General features: G+C 39.6%; 1 pseudogene; it reads left to right on the forward strand.

The window, feature by feature from the left end:
- The first annotated feature begins 15,258 nt into the window (after positions 1-15,258).
- LOC149208105 (auxin efflux carrier component 4 pseudogene) lies at positions 15,259-16,035 on the forward strand (annotated as a pseudogene).
- The last annotated feature ends 384 nt before the right edge of the window (positions 16,036-16,419 follow it).

A 16,419-nucleotide genomic window follows, 5' to 3' on the forward strand; every position in this document is an offset into this window, starting at 1 on the left:
CTGTAGTGTGGTCTACTTTATGTATTTATCTTCATAGCTCCCGAAAGGGTAATACTTTTCCGTAAAGGCACCTTGGAAATAATTCCAAGTGGGTGAAGCTGAAAACAATGAGGGTTCACTCTCATCCTTTTGTTCACAGTAGGTTTCCCACTCGTTTGTGAAGTGTGGGGAGGATTTGAGAAGCACAAATGTAATATTTTCCTGATTGGAAAAGCCATGAATTGAAAAATATCCTTCCAATATATTTAAACATTTATCTATGGCATTTCCATCTATCAAGCCTTTGAATATGGGAATATCGAAGTTAAATTGTACCTTAAAAGGATTGACACCTCTAGAGTGGTTGTTGCATGAAGATGCATCGCTTGTGTGTAGTCGTCGAAGGATCTAGGCAAAGTTATCCATCATCGCGTCCCTCTGTCGCTTGAGGGTTTCCTCAAGAATTTTTTTTAAATGATCTCCTGCTCCCTTGTCTTTCTTTTCTTCCACCATGGGAGGTCATTGGGTTTTACGACGCTGATCCTGCAATGGTTCAACCAGATTGAGCCCTAACTTCTTATACCATAACCTCGTTGGGGACATGCAAAGAAAAACGGAGAAAGAGAAAACCACTATGATACCACTGATCTGAACTTAAACATGAATGAAACAAATTATAGATATAGTCATAAACTCAGAGATGTAGCAAGAAAAACACTTCATTTCATTAATAGAAAAATATTGAACTATGCTTACAAACAGAATGGAAATAAGATAACTCGGGCAATGGTAGCTTATCTCTAAGAAGAGATGTGGCGGCTACATGCCTCTAAAATAATTTACAATGAGGGTCAAGGGCCTTTTTATTAGTGAACAATAACGGAAAACCCTAAACAACCAAAAACCAAACCCGAGGAGATATAACACCAAGAGTTTATGGGCCCCGTTGTGGTTAGTTGGGTAGCCAATTTCCTGGGGTGTAACTTGGTCATATTATCTCCGTTTGATGCATATGATACCTCCTTGGAAAGATATCTCCAAGGAATATAGATTTTGACATGATTACTATAAAAATTACTCGAGGAAATTTTCCAAATGAATTCCATTTAGGGCCTCAAAAAAGCTCTGGAAGTTCATGACTCAAAAAACTGCCAAAAATAGTAAATTGTGCTATAATTAAGGAAACATACGAAATTGACTGGGGGCTTTAGGTGGAATGGGTGGGTAGCCACCAGTATCAACCTATATCATTGCTCCCCCCTTAAGAAGCAATGGTCCCCATTGCACGTAGAGCCTCCATGAGGTGAGGAAATTTTTGTTGAACCTAGTCCCTCGTGAACCAATTTCCTTGATGACGGAGTTGGCTTGCTTTGACAACTCAATATAGCTGTATCCTCTATTGCCGAGTGTTATTGATCTATGTTTCCATGATCTGATCAATTGTGGCCCATTCCATGTATTCTGTGTTGAGCTCTGTTGGTGTGAGCTGTTCTGTAATGTCAGATATGTCCAACAATGGTGGGAAGTATGGCCGAAGGTGATCTACATTGAACATCAGGTGCAGACCAAGGAATGGTGGGATGATGATCTCGAAGGAATTTTCAACAAAAACCTTGGTAATGGTGTATGCCGCACATTAGAGTGGGAAAATCTTGCGATGGGGTCTAGCAAGGTTATCTTTCTGCAAATGAAGCCAAACTTTGTCGCCCACCTGGAACTTGTTCGACACTCGATGCTGATCATGGCACTGCTTGTACTTAGAATTTGATCTATCTGATATATTATGGACCTATTGGCAGATGCACTAAATTCTCTCAATGAAATTGTTAACCTTTTCAGCTTCGGACAGCATGTGAGCCAAACCTTCCTCGGTGGCTGCAAATGGTATGGCCACATTAATGGGGCATGATGGCTAAAATCCCAGCCCTACCTAAAAGGGGTTGTGGTGTGTTGAGCTGCGGAGAGCTATGTTGTAGCTGTGTTGGACATAGGGGAGACTTTCATAACAAGTGTGTGGATGCTTTGATTTGTACATGCACAGAATGTGTATGATCATCCTCTTGACAACCTCTATTTGGCCATCAGTTTGGGAATGGAAAGATGTGGTTAGTGAGTTTTGTATCCAACATCGACCAGAGACTTGACCAAAATGCACTTAGGAATATTCTGTCTTGATCTGAGATAACGGACTGTGGGATCCCAAAGTGTACCCACACTAGCTCAAAGAAGACCTTAGCAGTGGCCTCTACAGTGATACTCTTCTTACAGGCCATCATGATGGCCATCTTAGAGAATCTGTCGACGACCACATAAACATAATCATTGTCGTTCTTAGTATAAGGAATGCACGACATATAATCCATGGAGACAGATTCCCATGGCTGAATAGGAGTAGGTAGAGGAGTATACAGGCCTTTCTCCTTTATGATTGGTTTGGCAATGGCGTAGGTGGTGCAGGATCTAATCTACTTCCCAAGATCCTATGGAAGTTTCATCCAACAAAAATACAAATATAGGATCTCTTTGTTTGACATGTATTATACGTCATTGGAAATATCTCTCTAAGGACTACATCTATTGACGAAATTTCCATAATAATTGCAAGAAGAATTTTGCCAAAAGAACGTCATTTAGGGCCTCAAAACTGCTCCAGAATTTCATGACCCAAAAAACTACCAAAAATAGTAAATTGTGCTACAATTAAGGAAACAAATGAAACTGACCAGAGGTTCTAGGTGGAATAGGTGGGTGGCCACCAATATCCACCTGGATCATTCCTCCCCCCTTTGGAATCAATGATCCCCATTGGGTGTAGAGTCTCCATGAGGTGAGGAACTTTCTGTTGAACCTGGTCCCTGGTGAGCCACTGCCCTAATGATGGAGTTGGCTTGCTTCGACAACTAGATATAGCTATATCCTATGTTGTCCAGTGTTATTGGTCTATGTGTCCATGATCTGATTATTTGTGGCATGTTCCATGTAGTCCGGGTTGAGCTGTGTTGGTGTGAGCTGTTCTATAATGTCAGATGTGTCCAACAATATTGGGAAGTATGGCTGAAGGTGATCTACATTGAACACTAGCTGCAAACCAGGGAATGGTGAGATGCTGAGGTCGAAGGAATTGTCACCGACAGCCTTGCAGATGGTGTATGGCCCATATCGGAGCGGGTGAACCTTGCGGTGGGGTCTAGCAAGAATGTCTTTTTGCAAATGAAGCCAAACTTTATCACCCACCTAGAACTTGTGCGACACTTGATGTTGATCATGGTGTTTCTTCTAGTTAGCATTGGATTTGTCCAATATATCACGAACCTATTGGTGAATGTGTTGAATTCACTCAATGAATTTGGTATCCCTTTCAGCTTTATATTGGGTGTGATCCGAACCTTCCTGAGTGGCTGGAAATGTTATGGCCACATCAATGGGGCATAATGGTGGAAATCCCAACCCTACCTGAAAGGGGTTGTGGCATGTTGAGCTGTGGAGTGTTGTGTTGTAGTTTTGTTAGACATAACAGAGACTTTCATCTCATGTGTGTGGATGCTTTGAGTTGTACATGTGCAAAATGTGTATGATCATCCTATTGGAAACCTTTTTTTGGCCATCAGTCTGGGGATGGAAAGTTGTGGACTTAGAGAGTTTTGTATCCAGCATCGACCAGAGACTTGACCAAAATGCACTTAGGAATCTGTTGTCCCGATATGAGATAATGGACTGTGGGATCCCAAAGTGTACCCACACTCGCTCAAAGAAAAGCTTAGCGGTGGCCTTTGTTGTGATACTCTTCTTGCAAGCTGCCATGATGGAAATCTTAGAGAATCTATCGACGACCACAAAAATGCAGTCATTGCCATGCTTAGTAGAAGGAAGGCCCGACATATAATCCATGGAGACAGATTCCCAAGGCCGACTAGCAGTAGGTAGAGGAGTATACATGCCTTTCTTCTTGATGGTTGGTTTGGAAATGGTGTAGGAAGTGCAGAATCTAATGTACTTCCCAACATCCTGATGAAGTTTCGTCCAATAAAAATACTTCTGCAATATCACCACTATTTTGTCTACTCCGAAATTTCCAACAACCCGACTGTGGTGCGCCTCCCAAATAATCTTGGCACACTCACTTGAAGGAACACATATGTGTCCCAAGTGGCATAACAGTGCATCCTCAAGGTGAAAATTTGGAACTTTTTTCCCTTCTTGGAGTGTTTGGTATATGTTGCTGAATTGTGGATTGCTCAAGTGTAAAGATGTGGTCACCCTGATGTGTCGTGCCCACAAGGAGTTGAGAACAGTGATTAGGGCGATGAGCGGTGGTTGGCTAAGGCAATCAACGACATTATTAGTGCTTCCCTTCTTATACTTAATGTTCAAATGGAATTGTTGCAGAAACATGGACCATTTTTTATGGAAATCGTTCTGCAACTTCCCTTGTCTGTGTATGAATTGTATGGGGTTCGTGACCTGTGTGGATGAATTTTTCCTTCCCCAGAATATAATGCTTCCATTGACGGTAGGCTTTCACAATGGAATACATGTATTTGTCTTAAGTGGGGTACTTTTAAATTGTGTCTAAAAGTGTCTCACTGTGGTAAGCCATTGGATTCCCATGTTGAGTAAGAACTACACCAATAGCATAGTTGAAGGCATTTGCCTCAATCTAAGATTGTTGTTTCAAATCTGGTAATGTGAGCACTGGTGCAGAACATGGGCGATTATTCAACTCGGAGAATGCTCACTATTTCGTTTCCGAACAAAAGAACTTTTCTTTCGCTCTGCCCTTGGTGACTTGACTTAAAGGCCAAGTGATATGAGAGAACCCCAACACGAACCTACAGTAGAAATTGGCAAGACCTAAAAGGTTGTAGAGCTCTGTTAGAGTGGTTAGGGCCAGCCAATCGTGAGTGACTTGTATCTTGGATGGGTCCACATGTACACCCTTCTCATCAATGATGTATCCGAGATATTGAATGTGGGTCAGGGAAAAGGTGAATTTCTCCATGTTAGCACACAACTTGTGTTGTGGAAGGGTTTGACGGACCTATCGAATATGGTGGAGGTAATCTTCCCAACTCTGGCTGAAGATCAAGATGTCATATAAATACACCACCATGAATTCATTCATTAAGGGCCACAAGATGTCATCCATCAGTCTCATGAAGGTTGCAGGGGCGTTCGTCAATCTGAACAGCATGATCAACTATTTGAAAAGGCCCTCCTTGGATTTCAAGGCAGTCTTCCACACATCGGAGGGTTCGATAGGCAACTCGTGATAACCTGACTTCAAGCCAATCTTGTTGAAATATTTTGCCCCCTTGAGCTGGTCTAGAAGGTCATCAATCCATAGGATTGGGTACCTATTCCAAACAATGATCTTGTTCATTGCCCAATAGTCAATACAGAGCCTCCAGGTCCCATCCTTATTCTATACCAATACAATCGGGCTCCCACAGGGTGATGAGCTTGGATTGATGTTTCCTTTATGCAGTAGTTCCTAAATCTGCTTCTTGGTCTCATCGTTCTCTAGAATAGAGCGTATATAGATCACTCCATTGGGTAGCGGCATGCTCAGGGTAAGATTTATGGAGTTCTTAACTTGAAAGTGCAAAGGTACCCCTATGGGTGAGGCGGAAATGTCCTTGTACTTCTCCATGAGCTTGCCCATCTGTTTTTGTTGTGTAGAGGAGCCCTACCTAGAAGTCGTGACCACAATATTCTTCTTGCCTTGGGGGAAAATCATTAGAAAAATGAATTTCCTAGTTTGGGAAATAATCTTACTGCATTTATTTGCAGTGATCAAAGAGATGGTGGTAGGCGGGGCTACCTTTGGTATCCTGTACAACTTATTAGCCAAAGTAATAATCAGAGAGGAAAGTCTAGACTCATATATAACATGTTCCTTCCATAAATATGGTTGTCTTACCTATACATCAGAAACTTGAAGAGGAGCAACATCACACATTACCTCATCCATGAAGGGCTTGATGTTGTAGGGAAGGCGACACTGCTAGCTGACACGAAGATCTCATCCTCGGTGAAGGCACCTGATGGTGTATGGTTGTGGATGTTTTGTAGGATTTATGCCCAGCTCCTTCACGAATTCTACTGAAATGAGGTTCTTTGGCGCCCACTGTTAGCAATGAACTGCAACGGGGAACCCTTCACCCACATTTGTGAGTGGAAGAGGCATTCCCCCTCTAGATTTTCAGGCTCAACTCTCTGGATCCTTATGGTGGCAATGGTGGCATTGGGCTCCACATCAATGATCTACTTCCATTTGTCAATCCCCTTATTGGGTTCTAATTCAAAGTTGGAACCCGCGTTTGATTCGAAAGCCTTCATCTCGGCCACCAGTGACTTCTTGGACCGACTCTCACTTGTATTGTGAGTGGAGCCCTTTTGGAACTCACACCATTTTCCCATGTCCTTCTTCGTCTTCATCATGTTGTTCTTTAATTGCGGCTTCAACGAGTTGTCCTGGGTAGCCCCACCTTGGCTTGGTCCCTTGTTCTATAGTTTGGGGGCGTCTTTTCCTTACTTTGGATTCGCATATCCAAAGTCCCACTTTTTCTATTTAAACTTCTAGTCAATCTTTACAGCGTATCGATACACTGTGCCAAGCGAGGAAATGTCCAGAACTCCATCTCATACTGGATGTACTTTTGTAGGCAACTGCGGTACTTGAGCACCAAATTCCACTCAGTATCCTTGATACCCAGCTTTGTGTGAAGGGTATGGAAAGTATTTGTGAACTCTAACACATCTTGGTCCCTTCCCTGCCATAGCATGGTCCACTTTATGTATTTATCTTCATAGCTTCGAACAGGGTAATATTGTTTCTTGATAGCATTTCGGAAAGAATTCTAGGTGGGTGCATCTGAAAACATCGAGGGTTCACTCTTGTACTTTTATTCACAGTAGGTTTCCCACCAATCCTTGACATGTGGGGTGGCTGTAAGAATCACAAACGTAATCTTTCCCGATTGGAAAAGTCATGAACTGAAAAATATCCTTCCAATATATTTAACTATTTATCTATGGCGTTTGCATCTATCAGGATTTTGAATGTGGAAATATCGAAGTTGACTTGTACCTTAAAAGACGCGGTGCCTCCAAAGTCGTTGTTGGATGAAGATGCATCGCTTGTGGGTAGCTATCCAAGGATCTGGGCAAAGTTATCCATCATCGTGTCCCTCTATTGCTTAAGGGCTTCCTCGAGCAACATTTTGAAAGGATCTCCTGCCCCCTCGTCTTTCTTTTCTTCTACCATGGGAGGTCATTGGGTTTTGTGAGGCTGATCCTGCAATGGTTCAGCTAGATCAAGCCCTAACTCTTTATACCCTAACCTCGTTGGGGTCATGGAAAGAAAAATAGAGAAAGAGCAGACTTCTCTGATACCACTGATCTGAACTTAAACAGGAACGAAACAAGTTACATATATAATCATAAACATAAAGATGCAGTAGAACAACACTTCATTTCATTAATAGAAAAATACTGAACTATGCTTACAAACATAATGGAAATAAGAAAGCTCGGGCAATGGTATCTTATCTCTGAGAAGAGATGTGGTGGCTACATGCCTTTGAACTGAGCTACAATGAGGCTCGCAATCCCTCTTATTATTGAACAATACGGTAAAATCCTAAGCAACCAAAACCCTAACCTGAGGAGATGTAACACCAACAGTTTATGGGCCCCGTTGGGGTTAGTTGGGCAACCAACTTCCCGGGGTTGTAATCTGGTCATATTATCTCTGTTTGATAAGTATGTTACCTTGCTAGAAAGATCTCTCCAGGGACTATGGATATTGACGTGATTTCCATAGTAATTTCCAAAGGAATTTTTCTAAAAGAACATCGTTTAGGGCCTCAAAATGGCGTCGAAAGTTCAGAACTCGAAAAACTGCCAAAGATAGTAAATTGTGCTACAGTTAAGAAAACATATGAAACTAAAGAGGTGGTCTAGGTAGAATAGGCGGGTGGCCAACAATATCCACCTGGATCAGTCCCAAACATAGATAGTATTTATTTATATACATCTAGGAGTATCAACCTTCCATTTACATTCCAACAGGAACTCAACTCAATCTTGAACTTCAACTTGTGTTTCTTTCTTAGAATTTGTTGTAGTAGTTGAAAGATTCATGGAAGCAAGTTATGCAATTTCTCCCAATAAAATCCAATTGAATAACTGTATAATATCATTTTCACATAAGTTATATCTAGATCAATAAATTTTTGAGATGTTGGCTTAATAGAAAAAACAATCCTAATTGACAGTGAATGTAGAATCAATATATGGATTTATCCTCAATTTCTTCTTCTTTTAAGGCTACTTTCATATAAAAAAATTACCATCATTTGTCCCAATCTTAGATTTTATTTATTTATATACATCCATAGGTATTAACCTTCCATTTACATTCCAACTAGAAGAAATTCCTATCCCTTTTAAAATATTAAATTTGGTATTAAATGAATTTATCTCCTTTTGAACCCACCTGTTTTTTTCCAGTACTTGCTACATATAATTAATTTATAAATATATTGGTTACCATTATCAAGTTGGGTCTATCATTGAACCCCAATAATATGAGCTATCTTTTCCCTTTGGAATTACAAAATTTGATTATTTTGTTTGCAACTTAAGGTTTGTTTCCTGAATCTATTGAATTGGATCTACAACTTTCTTTTACCAACCATTAATAATTCCACTTCCTCACCAATTTCCACAACAGACTCCCAAATTTTTGAAATGTAAGTAATAATATTTTCCATATATTCCTTCTAATTCCAATCAATGGCTTAATGCTAATCAATTTTTTTATACCATTTAATATGAGTTTGTAGATAAGCCTTTTGGTTGAGTTTGGTGCTAAGAATTCTATCTTTGTCTTTCAATTCATTATATGCTTAACTTAATGCACCACTCTTGAACTACAATATCTTCTTTAGATTGTTAATTTCTTAATCATTCAGGTTGAGTGTTGACATTGTTTCAACGAAATTATTTGAAGGGTATGCTTCAATCATAGTTTCCTCACAGGTGGTCATTACACATGTTTGCTCAACTTTCTATTTCAACAATCTTTCAACCTATAATTCTAGTTTTGAAAAATGCTTTCCCTGTTCTATGATCAAAGTAATTGTTCTTTTTCCCTTTGCATTGCTTCCAAATCTATAGTTTGAACATGCTCCTGAGTTGACATCTTCAAATTTTTCCTCAACACCTGGATATTTGTGTCCCCATATTTTACTAAAGTAATGGGGAAGATTCATTTGGTTATACACCTAGCTTTATTTAAAATGTTCTCTATATTTTCAATTCTCATTTGCTTGGTCCTGCTGGAAATATTTTCCTTTAGTTGATTGGTCACCTTACTTATTAAATTCTCAAGATTAGCAAAATTAGAAGCTAAGCTTGATAAACATATACATAACATATCCTCTATTTTCCTATGGAAATCCATCAGATCAACCACATGATTATGCTTTATGTCAACAATGAGTTTGGTAACTTTTTAATCCTTTGTAGTTTTAATGATTTGAGATTTTGGTTCTAAGACTTCCATTTGAATTGTCCTTTTTCATAATCTAAGGTTTCCAATAATCTACTTTGTGAGGTTGTGCCATGTTTCCAAATATCATTATCAAACTCATACCTTATTTTTGCATTTCTTCTCTTGATTTTCATAACTAATAAAATATGTTCTCATACTAAGAAGATGTGGTAGGTGACTAACCAAATGATGATGCCTCTAGATTGAAAACAACATATGGTATCAAATCCATATTAAAAATATACTTGATTGATGTGACATCCTCACTTGATGTAGCGTCTATGATTGATACATGTGGTTCCCCTAATATTTTCCTCTTCTATACCCTATACTTTGTGTTTTCTGATTCAGAGGATGATTATTGTGTATATAGAAAATACCGTTTTAGTTCCCTCTCTCTCTTCTATGGAGTTTCCATTATATCTGAATTTGAAGGCTAATATGCTCCTATATTTACCTATGAAATTATCATCGAATCCTACTCTTAAATCTCCTTATTGGAAAATTTATCCACCTCTAGCTTTAGAAAATATTTATAAGGACTTATACCTTGTTCAACTCTTCTAATGGAAACAATACCATGACAGCGATAATGCCAAACCTCCCCCTGTGAAAATTTCATATCATGCAACAACATTTCTACGTTGTAAGCTATTTCTCTATTGTTAACCGAAAATGGTCCAACCTCTACTTTTAGTTTGAAGAAAGCAATGTTCTTCTTGGACACAAAATGAATTTCATGCACACTTAAACTTTATTTGATAAAATCCAATGCAAAAATTCTCATATGAATAAAATTGAAATCCTATAAGGAGCCGATTCAAATCCACACAATCTACTTTTAGTAAAGTCTTTATATAATAAATACCAATCTCTGAATGTTACTCCCTCACTGAGCGGAAAAATTATTTTGATCTCTAGCAACACTCTTGCTAGTGATACATCATAAATATGGCTGAAGGAGACTAATAAAAAGGGGTTAACAAAATCCAAAAATGAAAACTCCTTTGAATGCTTCGTCAACATTGAATTCTAATGAATTACAGAAATCACATTGCCACCTAAATCATTTTTTCGTCGTTGAATACTAGAAAATTTCTCCACTTGAAAGTACAAAAACATATATAGAAAAATAGGTTGATATCTAAAAGCATTGGTAAGACAAAGATTGGTCAACTAGACATTAATAATGTAACACCCTTCTTCCACATCTACCAAGTAACTGGCCAACCAGGGTAAACATGTGACGAGAAGCTACTATAATATGATCCGACCTCCTAAGTCACCTTAAGGAAGTGGAACCAACTGAAACACATGATACAAACTTTCGACATCAACAACAAAACTCCCAGGAACCATCCCAACCTCTCAAGTAACCAGCCCCTGGGTCTCACTGAGTTTTTAGGTCATTAAACTCTTGTACAATCCCTTGATATGGGCATGCATGCATCCAAAAGGCTCTAGATGCTCCCACAACATGGTATGCCAACATCCAAGGACTTTTCTCCCTATTTTTGTGCCTGTGTCCCACATATTTGAGCCACTTTTTTAGACTGAGAGCCTAAGTCAATACCTAGAAATAAATGACACCTTCTTAACAAAAAGGTAATAATCGAATCATGATACAAATGCAATTACTTGAACAAGCCCTTGACTAGACCCCTACTAGCCATGACAAACATTTGGTCAAACAGATCACAAATATGTAATCTATAGGTCTAAATAATATATCTAAACATAAGGGTCTCATACTCATTTGAGAATTTCTAAGAAGCATTGATGCCTCAACAAATTAGCTGCAATTTCATCCATTATTCCATAGATACATTGTTCATGCATCTACAAGTAAAATCATGAAGAGAGACATAGATATCCACTGTCATAATACATATTCATAACCAACATAATATCAACATAAATACCAAGTAAATTACAGCCATATAATCCACATATAAACCAGCATAATACTCATGAAATAACAAGGAGAAATAACCTCATATTAATGATGCAAAGGCCAACCAGTTGTGGGACTTCCATGAACCACCCAACAGTAGACATGGTTGAGCCAGAATTCTCTTCAGCTAGTTACCCCTGTGCTATATTCCAAGCATGAATGTGGGATCTCTTAAAACACACCAATTAAAACTATCTAGGGCTTTTAGAGGCCAAACGACCTCAATCCATCAAACAATGATTCCACCTCATGCTCGGACATCAAAAAAACATCACGAGATTGGTCTCTACCCATGATTTCCAAGGATATAGAGTGTTTGTTCCAACCAAGGCTCCAGGACTAGTAACTCAACCCGCATATGTTGTTGGGCTCTACAAGTTTTGTCCAACCAAGGCTCGGGGGCTAGTACCTCAATCCACCAAGGGCTCTATAGAATTTTTCCAACCAAGGCTCCAAGACTAGTAACTCAACCCAAGATGTTACAGGGCTCAAGAGTGTTTGTCTAACCAAGGCTCTAGGACCTACTAACTCAATCCAAGCTAAAGGAATCATGAGAACCAACCAGAAAAACAAAGAAATAAACCCACAACACCATGGCTATGCAGGAAATAGCAAGGCTAGTCAAATCCACTATCAATCTAGGCAATCATCCATGCTAGTGATAGATCATGACCAATAAATCACGTGCATATGCCACGCATGCCAAAACTACTGACGAAAACATACATGCAACTCAGTACCAACAAGAAAAAGTCGCTCTAGTTGCTGATCCTAATGTCCTCTTGCGATTTCCTGCTCACCCTTTGCCTTCTTGCTCCAAAAATCTAAGTATGCCACACTCTCCAAGAATGCTCCAAGAAAAATCTAAGTGTCCAAGAGTATGAGAGAGAGAATAGAGAGAGAGATCCCAAATTCAACTAAAAAAAGCCATGAAGTGATCCTTAGAAGCGTTTTTATTAATCATGCCTCTATTTTCTTCATTTTCCATTATTTTCCTTCATTTTCCTCCTCACATGCAACCTGTGAACTTTCACCTCCCTTTTATCCTAATTTCCATTATTTTCATAAATAAATGTGCCATAATTCCACTTTTCCTTTCCAAAGACTTTTCCATTGGATTTTCCAATTTTGTTAGCCATTAATTAACCACAAATGATCCCCATAACTATGATTTTCCCAACATTCAACTTGGAATAAGTGTCCCATCAACCGTGGTTATTATTTTTCCTTTATTAACTTTTATTACATGGAATTTTCACCAAGGATTTTACAGAACCCTCCCCCTTAGGGGAAAACCATCCTTAGTGTCAACAACACCTATAAATAACAAGGTTGTTGTAATCAAAACATACTTCCCATGGATCTTTACAACTTAACTCATTGCAGTATTTACAATGATCATCCTGGTGAGGAAAAAACCAAGATGAGAACATAAAAAATATAACATCATAATGACATGACACCCATATAACTTATTAGAGATTTATAACATAGCTCATGGTGGTATTTACATCCATATACATATGTACATATACCAAACATCACTAAAACATGTACCAAAAACATATCAAAACATTCGCTCAACTAGCGAATAAGGAAGGATACATAGGCCACATCTGATCCAACATCTCTCATGTAGCTTCTTCGGGCCGAAAGTTCTTCCATTGCACTTTAACCCACTTGATTGATCGGTTCCAGAGCATGAGAATATTTTTCTGCTAAATACATTGTGGTTCCGACTAGAATTCTCCTTTTGGGTCCACCTGCAATACAGATCAATCAATCATGTGATCAACATCTTCAACATACTTCTTAAAAAATGAACCATGGAAAACATCATGGAATTTCACTATCGGAGAGAATTCAAGTTGATAAGCTATTGACCCAATCCTCTCAATAATCCTGAAAGGTCCATAAAACTAGGGTGCCAGTTTAGCACATGTTCCAATCCGCAAGGAACACTTCTTTGGTTTGATTGGAAAGTACACCCGTTCCCCAATCTGGAACTCCTTGAAAAACCTATTCTAATCTGAATAGCTCTTCTACCTATCCTGTGCTACTTTCAAAATCTTATTTATCATCTGCATTTCCCACCCCATGTCTCCCAACATATCTACTCCAATCAACACCCTATTAATTGGATCACTATAACTGCTGGGATTATTAAAACTCTGCCCATATAATTCCTCAAAGGGACTCATCCTTAGTGACTCCTAGTACCCATTATTATAAATGAACTCTATCAGTGGAAGGTACTCTTCCCACTTCCGTTATTAAGGCATCACATAGATCCTCAACATGTTCTCCAATATCCTGTTGACCCTCTCTGCCTATCCATCCATCTGTGGATGATAATTAGTAATAAAGGGAAACTGTATACCCAAACCTGCAAATAACTCCTTCGAAAACATGGAATTGAACTTTACATCCCTATCTGACACAATCCTCTTTGGAACTCCATACAATTTGACCACATCCCTGATGAATATATGTGCTACATCACTCGCTGAGAATGTAGACTTTGCTGGAATGAAATGCAATACCTTTGTCAATGCGTCCACCACTACGTTGATGGAATCATGTTGTCTCGCTGTCCTTGGAAAACTTATGATGAAGTCCATGAAAATGACCTCCCATTTCCACTCTACAATTGCATTCAGCTGTAGCAGTCCACCTGGATGCTTACACTCTTCCTTTACCTGCTGACAATCCAAGCACCTAGCCACAAAATCTACTACATCTCTCTTCAATTCAACTAATAATAAAATTTCTTCACTGTTGTCAGCGTCTTCTGATAAATTGGGTCACCTAGATATGGTTTTAGATGAAACTTCCCCAAGATCACCTTCTTAAGCTCACTACTATCCATCACATATATCCTGTCCCTAAATCTAGCCAATCCATCTTCCGTGAGAAAATAATCTACATCCTATGCACCTCCACCTATCCCTGTACTACTACCTGTACCTATACTTATACTTGTACCTATACCTGTACCACTACCTATACCTATACATGTACCACCACATGTACCTATTCTTATACCTCCACCTCCACCTGTACGTGTACCACTACCTCTACTCCATTGCAACCTATGCACAATCTCCATATACTTGACATCTTGTTAACCTGCCTATAAGATCCTATCCTGTAAGTTTGTCCCATAGGAGCTCATAGGTGTTATGTGATTTACTCATATCCACATGCTAAGAGCATCTGCCACAATATTCTCTTTACCTTTGATATACCTGATCTCAAAATCGAACTCATTGACAATGTCCAACTACTGAGCCTGCCTTGTTAGGTAAACTTGACTCAGGATAGAGTCAAAGTTGACCAGGTTAAATAGTGATGGTTTTGGGGCACATGGTATTGTGCACCCATAGTATTCTGCCTGTGGTATTATATGTAATGGAGCTTATAAAAGGCTGGAAGGACTTCATTGCAATGTAGGCCTAGAGGTGAGCAGTGAAGGCTCAATTGGTCGGATTGGCCAGGGTTTTGGCCAATGCTAATGAGATATCATTAGGTTGGGTTTTTCCTCGGATTTGGGGTTTTCTCGGATAAACATGTGTGTTTATGTGTTTATGGTTGTTGCTGGTTATTTTTATATTTTTCATCTCGGTAAATCTCAATATTAATTTATGTTCTCTGAATAATTTCTGAACAATTGGTATCGGAGCCAAATGTTGGCTTCAAAGGGACACTTTTGTTGCCAAGGGTTTTATTGGCCTGGTGAATGAAAGAAATTTGATTCGCTGCACTCATGGAGGTCTCGGTCTGAAGATTTGAGGTAGCATGGTTATGAGATTGCTATATTACTATTGGCCGAGTTGTGACGCAATGCTCACGTATAAGAGATCGATGTTGATCTAGGCACAATTCAAATATAGGTGCAAGTGGCTAGAGAGAAGATCCATCATGTGGCAGTGGTTCCATTGTACGTGGCTATGATATTGGCCTATGGTTCTGCGAAATGGTGGAAGATCTTCATGCCAGATCAGTGCTCGGGGATTAATCATTTCGTTGCGATATTCGTAGTGTCGTTGCTTTCTTTTCATTTTATTTCCACCAATGACCCATACACCATGAACTTTAAGTTCATAGTTGTGGACACGCTACAGAAGCTGATAATGCTAGTGGTGCTGGGGTTGTGGATGAACTTCACCAGGAGCGGGAGCACTGAGTGGATGATCACGATTTTCTCAGTGTCCACTTTTCCCAACACGCTGGTGATGGGAATACCGTTGCTCAAGGCCATGTATGGAGAGTTCTTGGGGAACTTGATGATGCAGATCATGGTTCTGCAGTGCATAATATGGTATACATTACTCTTGCTTCTTTTCAAGTACCGTGGCACCAAGATGCTCCTCCAGACACTGCGGCCTCCATCATTTCCTTCAAGGTAGACTCCGATGTCGTGTCGCTGGACGGGAAAGAGCTCCTCCAGACGGATGTCGATACTGTCATCATTGCCGCGGGGCAGTGGCAAAGCACCTGGATTTTCCGGGTGTCGGTGGGGTTCGATGGGTTCAAGATATAGAGGGCAGATCAGACCTTCTTGTTTTTGGGTGAAGGCAGCGATGACAGGAGAATCGTGCCTGGGTCATTTCTCATGTTAGGAGACAAGGAGAAAGAGATCATGAATGTGTTTGAGGATGATGGGATTCAACCTTCCGACGCCGAGGTGAAGCAAGATGCCAAGGAAGTTTGACAAAGACAGACAATTTACCACAGACAGGATGGGCAGACATCTTTCTAACCTGGGGTTGGATCCATCGGCAGTAATAGAGAGATCTCAGAGCAGATCTGTGTCTCGACAAGGTCGTAAGCGAGAAAGGTCAAGTGGTGTGGAAGAGAATGATGATGCTATGGATATAGATCAACCAAATAAGAAGCATCGCATGTTATCACGCTCCAAATCTAG

Source organism: Pinus tabuliformis, chromosome 1_2, assembly GCF_031772625.1.
Source record: "Pinus tabuliformis cultivar Carrire ecotype Pingquan chromosome 1_2, CPIR1, whole genome shotgun sequence".
In the NCBI taxonomy this organism is placed as follows: Eukaryota; Viridiplantae; Streptophyta; class Pinopsida; order Pinales; family Pinaceae; genus Pinus; species Pinus tabuliformis.